At 44.3% G+C, this 14,642-nt stretch overlaps 1 long non-coding RNA gene across 2 annotated transcripts in view; it reads left to right on the forward strand.

Annotated features, from left to right (window-relative positions):
* Positions 1-14,642, forward strand: part of LOC117346477 — a 63,853-nt gene that overhangs the window by 47,078 nt on the left and 2,133 nt on the right. Inside the window, exons 2-3 of one of the 2 annotated variants that reach the window (XR_004536601.1) lie at positions 13,092-13,134; positions 13,395-13,415. This is a non-coding gene — a long non-coding RNA (uncharacterized LOC117346477). Of the gene's footprint in view, positions 1-13,091; positions 13,135-13,394; positions 13,416-14,642 lie in introns of those variants that run through there. The other variant, XR_004536600.1, reaches the window with a different exon arrangement.

Consider the following 14,642-nt stretch of genomic DNA (forward strand, 5'->3'; position numbering starts at 1 on the left):
ATTCTCTTTTTTTTCATCCTGATGTGCATCATGAATCTCTCTCATAGGTCGGATGACAAACCAGAGATTTTCTGACGTTTGAACAAATAAGAGGCACTTCTTTTCTAACCAAACAGGGACATCTGAATTGCCTGCTTAAATAAATTCAATAAATTGCACTGCTAAGGAGGTGTTGTAATCAAAAATATAATGAGTTTTATGTACTCTGTCAATAGCCATGAGATAGAGGGCTGACTAGGCAACTCAAAGACAGTTACTAAGCTGATCTCTATAGCTGCGTACTTGTTAAATGTCTTTAACAATCTGTGTATTTGAATTAGTGCTGATGACTTCATTTGGAATCACTTCAACCTCTACTGTCGACAATTATACAATGAACAACTAATGTGAAAATGTTCTTTTCCTCATATGCCGAATGCTGTTTTTAAGCCTAATGAGAGTCTGCTTTCACTGTTATATTAAAGCTTTAAAACTCCACAGGCTTAATTTACACTCAGGCTCCCTAATTTTATAATACTTATTTTTGGATTTAAAGTACTCTAACATAGTAGTCATTTTAACACTACAAATCCTTTAACAGTAAACACCAGGGAAGCTGGAACAAGATTTTTAAAGCTATTATAAATCTAGAGCTCCAAAAATAAATGTAGCATTGAGAAAAATTTCTGTGAAACCCCAAGGATAAAGGAGGAAAGAGTGGCCTAGTGGTTAAAGCTGCAACCTAGCAGAGATTGCAGTTTAATCGCAGCGTCTTTCTGCGATTGCGTTTGTCTATCCATATTGTGTCAGGCGGCAGGAACCTTGTAAGACTCTCTGCAAGTAATCTCAGTTGTGCTTGATTTCATGTCAATTGGTTGATTTTGTTGATTTAAATTATCTGTTAAAGCCATACATTGGGGTTGTTTTGCCTATGATATAAGTATGGAGGGGAGAAAGTAAGCAACCTAAGCTCCCCTTCATAGCTCCAAAGCAAAGCTTGCCCTGCAGCTTCTGAGGCATTTCCCCCTCTATGATTGATGTTGGTTTGAAATTCAATTCATGTATGTCTGAAGATTCAGGGGTTAGGCATTTGAGTGCATAAGCTCCCAGCACAAATATTTTACTGGAGTATTTGAAAATTGATGTTTATGGATTATAGAAATGGCATGCCAAATTGCTCACTGTCCTGTGTGCCACTAAATTGGCTGAGACAATTAGCACCACTAATTGAGTTATACTAATCAATTATTGGTGCTAATTGGCAGCATTGTGGATTTGCACACACATCTTGCTAAGTGCTATTCTATAAAGATCCATGTGCAAATCTTATGTGGCCATGGGAGGGGCATGGGTGGGTCACAGGCATTCACTAATGACGTGTGCAGTATTGCCAAATAACGAGGATCCGCACCTATAGGGCTAGATTCACTCAAGCCCACAAATCGATCCTATTCGTGTCCTATCCGTTTCCGAGTCATTCTGGCCGTGCAAATGATCAAATCGTAAACACCCCCCCCGTTCGTGCACACGTCTCGCTGTAACATCGATCAACGCGCGTGTGCACTGTGTCCTTGTTGGTTTTGAAGCACATAACGCATGCGCTAGCTCTTTAGGACTTCACTGTGTAGAAATGGGGCGGGGTTTAGTCGTGAACGTCATTGGCGGGCTCCGAATGCACCTACCGCAAAGCATTGTAGTCGTAAAAAATGCAATATAAGAACTTTTTTTTTTTTTACCAACCACTATTTTTCTTAAGTGCAGTTGCAAGCTGTATAAACTGTTACCATAGCTTTTTGAAAAATTTGTTGGAGAGGTTTAAGGAGAAATAGCATCGGAGGTTTGTGAGTGAGCTGTGGAATTCTTCGAGTTCATCCTTTTTTACGGATCGATCTCGAAGTTTATTGCGCGCTTCCAAACAGCTTAACATTTCTCTCAGGAAAAGAACTAAGTTGCTAGAAAGCACAAGAGTTAACAGCAGTTGAATGCGCTGGGATCACGCGCTGTTATATACAGCCTTCGAGGCTGTGCAGCTCTTTCTGCCATGAAGCACGAAGCAACCAAAGGCGACCCCCGTGACATCAGATGCACACGACAATCTAGCTGGAAGGAAGGGGGGAAGGTCCTTAAAAGTTATTTTTGATTTTTTAAAAAAATTTGGTATTGATATATGAAATGTACAATGTGCAAGGAGAGCATGGGGTTAATCCGTTATTTTCTCACCATGTGCATTACAAATCTGAGATTCACTCCTGCGCTCGCTATGTGCATTCCAAAAAAATATTTCTAACGCTTAGGTACATGAAAGTTTACATATCACTCAGAGAAATTGAAAGGGGACAGGTTTAGAACCAATGCTAGGAAATTCTTTTTCACTCAGAGGGTGGTGGCTACCTGGAATGCACTTCCGGATGTTGTGATAGGACAGAGTACACTACCGGGTTTCAAAGAAGGGTTGGATAAATTCCTGAAGGATACGGGGATTGAGGGATATAGATAGAGGTAGAGATAGGCTATGAAAGGGTATAGATATAAGGAAAAGGGGGATTAAAGAGTTTAGATAAGGATCACCTTACAGGTCATGGACCTGATGGACCGCTGCGGGAGCGGACTGCTGGGCGCGATGGACCTCTGGTCTGACCCAGCGGAGGCAACTTCTTATGTTCTTATTTAAAGTTTAGATATATTTTAGATTTTTTTGCGGGGTAGATATATATATTTTAATGGGGTTCTTAACATGCACGCGGCAGTTGCTAGGCAGGAAGAGTCGAAGAGAATGTAAAGCAACTGGTCCTCAGCAGTCGAAACTTTTTGGAACGGAAAGGCCAGTCAGTTTGGACGAAATGGTTTCATGAATCGAGGCCTTAAGAAATTTACATGCCTTTTTACTCATTTGCATGCACAGATTGGATAGGGTGCGGATGGGGTCTGGAGGAAGGTTAGTGAATCGAGCCGTAGTAGGAAAGTGAGCGCAAACCGAGCGGTACACGATCGGTTTGCTTAGTGAATCTAGCCCTTAATGTGCCAAGATTTACACCAGATTTTAGTCTGGGCACACCATATGGGCCAGAGCTCTTCCAGTTTAGCCTCTTTATAACCTGCTTTCCAAAAATAAGCATCAGAGCATTTTTTTAAACAAAGTTCTGAGAAAAAGTAAGCCTTACCGGATAAGTGAACATTACTTTGCAGGGGGATTTGGTGACTTAGGCGACAATTCTGTAAAGTTGCATGTGCAACTTAATTGGTTAACAAACCAATCAGTGCTGATATTGGCCACTTAATTATCAGCACTAATTGGCACTAATTAGAATTTACATGTACAACTTGTTAAATATATTCTATAAAGTTGTGAGCATAAATTCTACTGTGCAGATCTCAAAAAGGGGAGTGACCAGGGAAGGGAGGTGGGACTGGAACCAATGAAGGTAATTCAAGAGAACAAGCACAAATAAAAAAGACCAAAAACAGAAAACCATTACTGTTGGGGGATTCCATCATCAGAGGCATTAACCTTGGAACACAAGGCGAGGAGACCAAAATAGAAACATAGAAAGATGACGGCAGATAAGGGCTACAGCCCATCAAGTCTGCCCATACCATTGACCCCCTTTTAAGTCTACTGGCCCCCTTAACTCTACTGACCTACTCTATTAAGTCTATATCCTAGCGACCCTATTCATTGGTATGACTCTCGCAGTGATCCCACATAGGTATCCCATTTATTCTTGAAGTCTGGGATACTGCAGGCCTCGATCACCTGTACTGGAAGCTTGTTCCAATGCTCTATCACTCGTTCCGTGAAGAAGTACTTCCTGACGTCTCCACGAAACTTCCCTCCCCTGAGTTTGAGCGGATGTCCTCTTGTGTTCGAGGGTCCTTTGAGAAGAAAGATATCATCTTCCACCTCGACCCGTCCCGTGATGTACTTAAATGTCTCAATCATGTCTCCCCTCTCCCTATGCTCCTCGAGAGTATAGAGCTGCAATTTGTTCAGTCTCTCTTCGTACGAGAGACCTTTTAGCCCCGAGACCATCCTGGTGGCCATCCGCTGAACCGACTCAATTCTGAGCACATCTTTACGGTAATGTGGCCTCCAAAATTGCACACAGTATTCCAGATGAGGTCTCACCATGGCTCTGTACAATGGCATCATGACCTCAGGCTTCCTGTTGACGAAACTTCTCTTGATACAACCCATCATCTGCCGTGCCTTAGATGAAGCCTTCTCCACTTGAGTAGCAGTCTTCATGTCTGCACTGATGATCACTCCCAGGTCTCGTTCTGCTGTAGTCTTGGTCAAAGTTTCTCCATTCAAGGTGTAAGTTCTGCATGGATTTCCATTTCCGAGATGCATGACCTTACATTTCTTGGCATTGAAGCCCAGCTGCCAGACAGAGGACCAGCTTTCTAAAGTACGGAGGTCCTGTTCCATAGTATTCTGCAGATTGTAGCCGTTTATGATATTGCATAGTTTGGCATCATCAGCGAATAAGGTTACCTTACCTTGAAGCCCTTGAGTCAAATCCCTAATGAATATGTTGAAGAGGAGTGGACCCAGGACTGAGCCCTGCGGCACTCCGCTGGTCACTTCCAACGTTTTGGAGAAGGTGCCGTTAACCATCACCCTCTGAAGTCTGCCACTTAACCAATCTTTAACCCATGCAGTTAGTGTTACTCCTAACCCCATTGATTCCATCTTGTTCAGCAGTCTGCGGTGTGGGACACTGTCAAAAGCCTTGCTGAAGTCAAGGTATACGACGTCTAAGGACTCTCCCGAGTCCAGCCTTCTTGTTACCCAGTCAAAGAAGCTGATAAGATTGGACTGGCAGGACCTACCCTTGGTAAATCCATGTTGACTGGGGTCCCGGAGATTCCCCTCATTCAAGACCGTATCTAATTTATGCTTAATTAGTGTTTCCATGAGTTTACACGCTATTGAAGTGAGACTCACCGGTCTATAGTTCGCAGCCTCAGCCTTGCAACCCTTTTTATGCAGAGGAATGACGTTGGCTGTTTTCCAGTCCAACGGAACTTTCCCCGTGCTTAGTGAGAGATTGAAGAGTACGCCCAACGGTTCCGCCAGAACATCTCTCAATTCTCTAAGCACTCTTGGGTGTAAATTGTCCGGTCCCATGGCCTTGTTCTCCTTGAGCCTTGTCAGCTCACTGTAGACGTCTTCAGGTGTGAACTCAAAATTTTGAAACGGGTCTTCCGCAATTTGTTTTGCCTTCAGCTGTGGTCCGTGTCCCGGTGCCTCACAGGTGAAGACTGAACAGAAATATTCATTTAGTATTTCGGCTTTTTCAGAATCCGCCACTGCGTGGTTTCCGTCCGGTCTTCTAAGGCGTACTATGCCGTCTGTGTTCCTTTTCCTATCACTAATATACCTGAAGAAAGATTTGTCCCCTTTTTTAATGTTTTTTGCCAAAGTTTCTTCCACTCGAAGTTTGGCCTCCCTAACTGCTGTTTTGATCGCTGCAGACCTGGTCTTATATTCTACTTTGGTTTCCCTTCTCTGCGTACGTTTGTAGGAAAGAAATGCTGTTTTCTTCTCCTTAATGAGGTGCGAGATCTCCTCAGTGAACCATTGGGGTTTATTGTTTCTTTGCCGTTTGTCTACCGATTTTATGTAGCGATTAGTAGCTTCGTGTATGGATGATTTCAGGTACGACCACATAGCTTCCACATTACCGGTCTCTGCTTGGTCCTGCAGCGTCTGATGGATGAAATCTCCCATGCGTGTGAAGTCGGTGCCCCGGAAGTTAAGTACCTTTGTTTTTGTGATTGATTTAGGGAATCCTTTCCTAAGGTTGAACCATAGCATGTTATGGTCGCTGGAGGCTAGCGTATCTCCTACCAAGACCTCTGAGACACTTTCCCCGTTGGTGAGTACCAGGTCAAGGATCGCCTGGGCCCTAGTGGGCTCCGTTACCATCTGTTTTAGTTGTGCACCATTTATGGAGGCCAAAAGCCTCTTGCTGCTACTGGTGGTTGCTGAAAATGTGTTCCAGTCTGCATCAGGCATGTTGAAGTCCCCAAGCAGTACAGTGTCGTCCCATAGAGTGATATTCTCTATGTCCTCAATTAATTCCGTGTCCATGTCTTCCATTTGTCTTGGGGGTCTGTATACCACACCAAGATACAGGCATTTATTGCCACCTCTTGCCAAGTTAACCAAGAGGGACTCCCCGGTGTATTTGACATCTGTGATCTTGGTGGTTTTGATGTCTTTTTTAATGTATAGTGCTACCCCACCACCTAACCTGCCCTCTCTGTCACGACGAAGTAGATTGTACCCCGGTATAGTCATATCCCACCCATGTGAGTCCGTAAACCATGTTTCGGTTATTGCCACCAAGTCTAGGTTGGCATCCCTTATTTCAGTTTCCAGCTCTAGAATTTTATTGCCTAAACTGTGAGCATTAATATACATGGCCCTCCACACATTGTGTTTGCTAGGTCGCTGTAAGGCTTTTTCCACCTGAGTCTGTGTGGCTCCTAGAGAACTGTTTGCTATGTGTGTCCTTACCTTGGAAGCAGAGTGTCGACTCATCCCATCAGGATAGTTCCTTTCCGCACCAGTACATGAGTAGGTACCCTCCCCCAACTTACCTAGTTTAAAGCCCTACGAAGTAGGCGGGCTAGTCGGTGTCCGAAGATGTTCTTACCTCTGCTGGTCAAGTGGAGTCCGTCTGGTCCCAGAAGTCCTTGTAGCGCCTCTCCATGATTCAGGAATCCAAAGTTCATATCCCGACACCATCCTTGTAGTCATTCGTTGGTTCTTAGGATACATTCATCTCTGGCTCTTCCCTTGCCTCTGACTGGGAGGATTGAAGAGAAGACCACCTGCACACCCGTCTGCTTCAGCCTCACACCCAAGGCTCCGAAGTCTCTGGCGATGGTCTCCTGGGTGTTCCTTGCAGTGTCATTCGTACCTATGTGGATAAGAAGCATAGGAAAATGGTCATGAGGTGTGAGTAGTTTACCCAGGTTGGTGGTGACATCCCGTATCTTGGCTCAAGGTAGACAGCAAACCTCTCTCGAGAGTGTATCCGGTCTACAGATTGGTCCCTCGGTGCCCCTCAGCATGGAGTCCCCAATGACTATTACTCTGCACTTCTTTCGTTGTGGGGGGGAGAGTCGGTCATCAGATGGAGCTGCTTGTTGGGTCTGCTCCTGTTCTTCGTGTTGGGTCTGTTCTTGTTTGTCGTCGGCAGCTTGTTCTTGGAGAATCTGGAATCTGTTCCTCAGGACGAGGTGAGGGGTTGACGTAGGGTTGGCCTGTTGGGGAGAAAAAGAAGAGGATGAAGAGATTGAAAAAGAGGGGGTGGATCTCCTTTGTTTGCCTTTGCCTGTGGAAGAGGTCACCAGCTGCCAGGTGTCATTGTCGCTGGCCATTGCCTGTATCCCAAATGTCGGTTTCAAAGCTGATGATTTGGGTGTCTCGAGAATGGACTTGTCGTGGGCATGTTCTGTGACTTGAGACAACTCCTGAACGACTCCGTCGATGTAGGCTTCATCCTTGCGGATGCTCCTCAGGCGTTCCACCTCCTCCCTGAGGCTCCACAGTTCCTGCATGAGGGCCCCATCCAGCTGAGCGGCCTCCTCTGTCTGCGTAGAGACTGTGGTGTAATGCCGAGAGATGGACTCGGTCTGCACGGAGACCTCTGTCCATCGTCCTGGATCCTCCTCCCTCTGCAAGCCGTCCGTGATCTCCTCCTGGATTCCCATGGTGGCTGGAATGCTGGAATTGATTGTAGCCTTGGCGCTTCTAGTCCTCCCTGCCATTTCCAAGTTGTGATTTAGGTCTGCCTGTTAGAGAAAAAAAAAAAAAAAAAGAGAGAGAGAGAAAGTTAGAAATAGCCGACTGAGAGTTAGTGTGAGATTGCGAGAGATATTGATGTCTGAGAGATTAGGGTGTCTGAGAGATTGTGAAGGTTTGGATTGTCTGAGAGATTAAAAAGTTAGAAGATAAGGGTGTATGAAGGGGTGGCTGTCTGTGAGTTAGTGTGAGAGTAGCGAGTTAAGTACGAGGGTTTGTGAAATTAGGGGGAGGGTATAGGTTAAAGGGATAGGTTGCTGCTCTAAGATATCCTAGTTGAGTGTAGTTTGGCTCTCCTCAAGGCTCTTCGCAAAGGCGCTCTCGCTAAGGCGAGCGCCTTTGCCGCTCGCCTTCGCCGTGCGCCGAACGGCTAGGCGCCGTTGGCTCCCTTCTTCTTAAAGGGGGAGCCCGGGCCCGATGCAACCTGTGACGCGGGTGGGGGGGCGGAGCTAGCTCTCGCCGCGACCCCGGACTTGCAGCCTGCTCTGGCTGCTCTTCCTGCCTTCCCCTCTGCCTCTCCGCTCCTGCAAAAGGAAAAAAAAGAAACAAAAACGCTGCCGAGGCTTGCCTCGTGCCCTGGCTCCCTTCTTCTTAAAGGGGGAGCCCGGGCCCGATGCAACCTGTGACGCGGGTGGGGGGGGGCGGAGCTAACTCTCGCCGCGACCCTGGACTTGCAGCCTGCTCTGGCTGCTCTTCCTGCCTTCCCCTCTGCCTCTCCGCTCCTGCAAAAGAAAAAAAAAAGAAACAAAAACGCTGCCGAGGCTTGCCTCGTGCCCTGGCTCCCTTCTTCTTAAAGGGGGAGCCCGGGCCCGATGCAACCTGTGACGCGGGTGGGGGGGGCGGAGCTAACTCTCGCCGCGATCCCGGACTTGCAGCCTGCTCTGGCTGCTCTTCCTGCCTTCCCCTCTGCCTCTCCGCTCCTGCAAAAGGAAAAAAAAAGAAACAAAAACGCTGCCGAGGCTTGCCTCGTGCCCTGGCTCCCTTCTTCTTAAAGGGGGAGCCCGGGCCCGATGCAACCTGTGACGTGGGTGGGGGGGGCGGAGCTAACTCTCGCCGCGACCCCGGACTTGCAGCCTGCTCTGGCTGCTCTTCCTGCCTTCCCCTCTGCCTCTCCGCTCCTGCAAAAGGAAAAAAAAAGAAACAAAAAAGCTGCCGAGGCTTGCCTCGTGCCCTGGCTCCCTTCTTCTTAAAGGGGGAGCCCGGGCCCGATGCAACCTTGACGTGGGTGGGGGGGGCGGAGCTAACTCTCACCGCGATCCCGGACTTGCAGCCTGCTCTGGCTGCTCTTCCTGCCTTCCCCTCTGCCTCTCCGCTCCTGCAAAAGGAAAAAAAAAGAAACAAAAACGCTGCCGAGGCTTGCCTCGTGCCCTGGCTCCCTTCTTCTTAAAGGGGGAGCCCGGGCACGAGGCAATAGTGAAATGTCTTCCAGGATCCTCAGCTACCAGGAGTTCCAGGCAAATACTGACTATAATTATTATTACTACAACCCACAAGGGAAAAAGCGATATTGGATTTGGCCCTCATAAATGGAGAGAGTATCTCTAATGTTCGAGTGGGTGCTCACCTGGGAAGTAACGATCATCAAATGGTTTGGTTTGATATAACGGCTAAAGTGGAGAGTGGCCGCACGTTACTTTAAGTCCTAGATTTCAAACGTACGGACTTTAATGTAATGGGAGAGTACCTGAAGAAAGAGCTGTTAGGATGGGAGGACATAAGAGAAGTGGAAAGACAGTGGTCTAAGCTGAAAAGAGCGATAAAAATGGCTAAGGACCTTTATGTGAAGAAAATCAATAAAAACAAGAGAAAAAGGAAGCCGATATGGTTCTCCAAACTAGTGGCGGAGAAAATAAAGGCAAAAGAGTTGGCGTTTGTGAAATATTAAAAAACCCAAGAAGAGGAGTGCAGAAAGGACTACAGGGTGAAACTGAAAGAAGCCAAGAGAGAAATACGTCTGGCGAAAGCACAGGCGGAAGAACAATGGCTAAAAATGTAAAAAAGGGAGACAAAAATTTTTTCAGATATTTTAGTGAAAGGAGGAAGATGAAAAATGGAATTGCTAAACTAAAAGATGCTGGGAACCGATATGTGGAGAGTGATGAGGAAAAAGAAAATGTGCTAAACAAATACTTCTGTTCTGTGTTCACAGAAGAAAATCCTGACAAAGGAGAGTGTTTATGAGGAACTTGAAAAACTGAAGATGGACAAAGCGATGGGACCAGACGGGATCCATCCCAGGATACTAAGGGAGCTCAGAGAGGTTCTGGCGAGTCCTATTAAAGACTTGTTCAACAAATCTCTGGAGACAGGAGTGATTCCTGGGGATTGGAGGAGAGCGGATGTGGTCCCTATTCATAAAAGTGGTCAAGGGATGAAGCAGGAAACTACAGGCCGGTGAGCCTCACTTCAGTTGTTGGTAAAATAATGGAAGTGTTGCTGAAAGAAAGGATAGTGTACTTCCTTGAATCTAATGGGTTACAGGATCCGAGGCAACATGGCTTTACAAAAGGTAAATTGTCCCAAACGAACCTGATTGAATTTTTTGATTGGGTGACCAGAGAGCTGGATCAAGGACATATGCTAGATGTAATTTACTTAGATTTCAGCAAAGCCTTTGATACAGTTCCTCATAGGAGGTTGTTGAACAAACTTGAAGGGCTGAAGTTAGGACCCAAAGTGGTGAACTGGGATAGAAACTGGTTGTCGGACAGACGCCAGAGGGTGGTGGTTAATGGAAATCGCTCAGAGGAAGGAAAGGTGAGTAGTGGAGTTCCTCAGGGTTCGGTGCTGGGGCCAATCCTGTTCAATATGTTTGTGAGTGACATTGCTGAAGGGTTAGAAGGAAAAGTGTGCCTTTTTGCAGATGATACCAAGATTTGTAACAGAGTAGACACCGAAGAAGGAGTGGAAAATATGAAAAAGGATCTGCAAAAGTTAGAGGAATGGTCTAATGCCTGGCAACTAAAATTCAATGCAAAGAAATGCAGAGTAATGCATTTGGGGATTAATAATCGGAAGGAAAGTATATGCTGGTAGGAGAGTAGCTGATATGCACGGACGGGGAGAGGGACCTTGAGGTGATAGTGTCCGAAGATCTAAAGGCGAAAAAACAGTGTGACAAGGCAGTGGCTGCTGCCAGAAGGATGCTGGGCTGTATAAAGAGAGGCGTAGCCAGTAGAAGGAAGAAGGTGTTGATGCCCTTGTACAGGTCATTGGTAAGGCCCCACTTGGAGTATTGTGTTCAGTTATGGAGACCGTAACTGGCGAAGGACATATGAAGACTTGAAGCGGGCCAGAGGAGGGCGACAAAAATGATAGGAGGCTTGCACCAGAAGACGTATGAGGAGAGATTGGAAGCCCTGAATATGTATACCCTAGAGGAAAGGAGAGACAGGAGAGATATGATTCAGACGTTCAAATACTTGAAGGGTATTAACATAGAACATAATCTTTTCCAGAGAAAGGAAAATGGTAAAACCAGAGGACATAATTTGAGGTTGAGGAGTGGTAGATTCAAAGGCAATGTTAGGAAATTCTATTTTACGGAGAGGGTGGTGGATGCCTGGAATGCGCTCCCGAGAGAGGTGGTGGAGAGTAAATCTGTGACTGAGTTCAAAGAAGCGTGGGATGAACACAGAGGATCTAGAATCAGAAAATAATATTAAAAATTGAACTAAGGCCAGTACTGGGCAGACTTGCATGGTCTGTGTCTGTATATGGCCATTTGGTGGAGGATTGACTGGGGAAGGCTTCAATGGCAGGGAGGGTGTAGATGGGCTGGAGTAGGTTTTAATGGAGATTTCGGCAGTAGGAACCCAAGCACAGTACCGGGTAGAGCTTTGGATTCTTGCCCAGAAATAGCTAAGAAGAAAAAAAAAAAATTAAATTGAATCAGGTTGGGCAGACTGGATGGACCATTCGGGTCTTTATCTGCCGTCGTCTACTATGTTACTATGAGTTGTGGGCATTCCTATAAGTCAGAGAAAAATCTCACTGTGTCTTAAACAGTTCAATAAATCTTAATAAAAATTTATGTGGAGTGTATGAAATGCACCAGCCAGGCCAGCAACGGTCTAATAAAACATCATCGCACCTGTACACTCCTGGCCAACCCAAAGCCAGGGGCAAGATGTTTAAGTGCAACACCAAAGAAGAACCAGCAATGAAAAAATAAAATAAAAAGTATTTATATCAAACAGTTGAAACCGATAAGTTCCTCCTTCGATATCTCAGGTTAATGACACCGTGATTAGCCTTGACTGTAGTTTCCAAGTGTACAAATGTGAAAAAATAATAAAACAATAAATCTCCCAAAGTAAAACAAAAAAATATAGTTCAAATTATCAGCAACAAGTTATCCTGGGTCTTCAAAACTCTTCCGCTTCCTCTACATGATTTCTTGTTTCACTAATAGCTTTTTCAGGAGGAAGAAAATTTCTCTGGGGAGCCAAACAAATTGAAAATCAATTCTCATAAATAAAAAAATAAAAAAACAACAACTTTAAATCAAAATAATTCAATAAATTCAATAATATAACAAATTAACGGCAGCTACCGCATAAGAGAGACCAAAGGATCCACAGCTGACTTCATTTGCAGATCATGTGATATGATTCAGCTCTTCGGTTGAAGAGAAGCCGGCTGTGGATCCTTTGGTCTTTCTTATGCGGTAGCTGACTTTAAATTGATATTAAATTTAGAAAGAATCCAGCTTATTATCGCAATTGATAAATTGATTGAAACATAAATTAAACATTGTAAATCAACTGATAACAACAGATTTTATGATTGTCCTGAAAGTTTGAGAGATAATTAACTTAACAATAATCTTAATTAAGTAATGAGTCACATCTGAAGGTGTAGTCTCATGTGGTTATCAATTAAAGATTGCTACATGAGGTAGTTAATTACTAGTATCAATAGAGGGATTCAACCCAAAATATTAATAGTAATTGATTTCTTAAGGCTCCAATCACATGAAATTTTGGAAAAGAAAATTATTTTGACAACTTTGGTTCAAACTATGATTGCAATTAAGGGCTCCTTTTACAAAGCCGCATTAGCGGCTTTAGCGTGCGTGACTTTTAATCCCCCGCGCCAGCTGAAAAACTACTGCCTGCTCAAGAGGAGGCGGTAGCGGCTACAGCGTTCGGCAGTTTAGCGCACACAATTACGCATGTTAAACTGCTACTGCGACTTCGTAAAAGGAGCCCTAAGTTTATTATCAGTGATGAAAATGTTGGAATGAAGATGTGCCCAGGATGAATGATTTATTTTATTGCCTTCTTTGTAGGTTTTGCACTACATTTGGATTCATTATTTTACAGACCGAAAAGGTATAATTTTATATACATATATTAAAATTTTTTTTTACAAAAGTGATAAAAGATGTTACATGAATGGATGTGTTTAAATTATATGATAAAATTGGAATGTAAAGATTGTTATATTTTTTAATGTTTTTAAATGTATTTTATGTGTAACTTTATATACTGCTGATTTCACAAGTGTTATTATTGATTATAAGATTGGTTTTTTATAGTGTGTTTGTTCATATGTTGTTCTTTTATATGATACATTTTCCTGTTCATTTTAGACCCCTGAGGCAGGCAAGAGCTGTCAGTGTCGGATCATATATATATTTCATGCAATAAAGTACAATTTTTATCCCAGTTCTGGAGGCAGTTTCACCTTTGTGGATGTTATTGTTTTTTTATTTTACTGTTGGATTCCCTTTCTCTGTTATCATGTTGGCTATTGTAGCCATTTTTGTACTTCTGGTACTGTTTGTTTTCTATACTAATACATATGGTTGAACCCTAATGATAGGAGTCAGAGATTACCTACAAGATAGGTTGGAAACTTCCATTGTTGTTCTTTGTTGTTATACTGTTATTGGATATGTCTTTTATAATATAAAAATGTCTGTAAAAACTGTTTAAACCTAAAAAAGGTAGAAGGAAGTTCAAACAACAGCTAGCATGGTGAAATTAGAGAATCTATTGGAACAAAAAACACCTTTAAAAAAATGGAAAGAAAATGAAGAAAACAGGAAGCAGTAATAATACCAGCAATTTAGATGAAAAAATATTGATAAGGAAGGGTAAGAGAACATTTGAAAATAAGTTTCCTGTAGAAGCAAAAACTGCTAGTAAAATTTTTTCAGGTACTTTAGAAGCAGAAAGCCTATGAGGGAGTGAGAGGATCCGTTAGATCATCAAGGCCATAGCAGAGAGACTAAGATGCCTATTTTCAAACATATGGACATCTCAAAATGCCCAAATGGACGTCCAAGTGCTTGAAACAACCAAATCCTAGTTTTACAAAGATAAGGCACCTTTTATCAAGCTGCGCTAGAGGTTTTTAGCATGGGTCAGTGAGGTAAATGCTCCAATGCTCATAGAAAACAAAAACATGCAGTACGTATACCCTTAGGGGTACACGAACCACTTGTTGGGGGGTACCTAGCACTGGCTGCCACTGAGGATATTGCCTACCTGCCCATTGAAGCCGCAGGCGGGGATCCCTCCTTCATGCTCTCCACTCTCCTGTCAAAACCGCTGCCAGTGATCCCTCCTTCCTTCCCTCCACTCTCCTGTTAAGTTGCTGCCAGGGATCCCTCCTTCCTGCCCACCCCCCTCCACCAAAGTCAACCCAGAAGGCTTCCCTCCGATGTCAGAGCTGACAACAGAGGAAAGCCTGCTAGGTCAGTGTGCCTGTGTGTTGGGTTCCCCCCCTCCAGTTACCTTCTTCTGCCTTCAGCAGCTCTCGTTGTAGGGACGAGCAGGCAGCGGTTCACACACTGCACGTAATTGCCCATTAACATAACATAACTTTATTGGAT

Source organism: Geotrypetes seraphini, chromosome 12, assembly GCF_902459505.1.
Source record: "Geotrypetes seraphini chromosome 12, aGeoSer1.1, whole genome shotgun sequence".
Taxonomy (NCBI): Eukaryota; Metazoa; Chordata; class Amphibia; order Gymnophiona; family Dermophiidae; genus Geotrypetes; species Geotrypetes seraphini.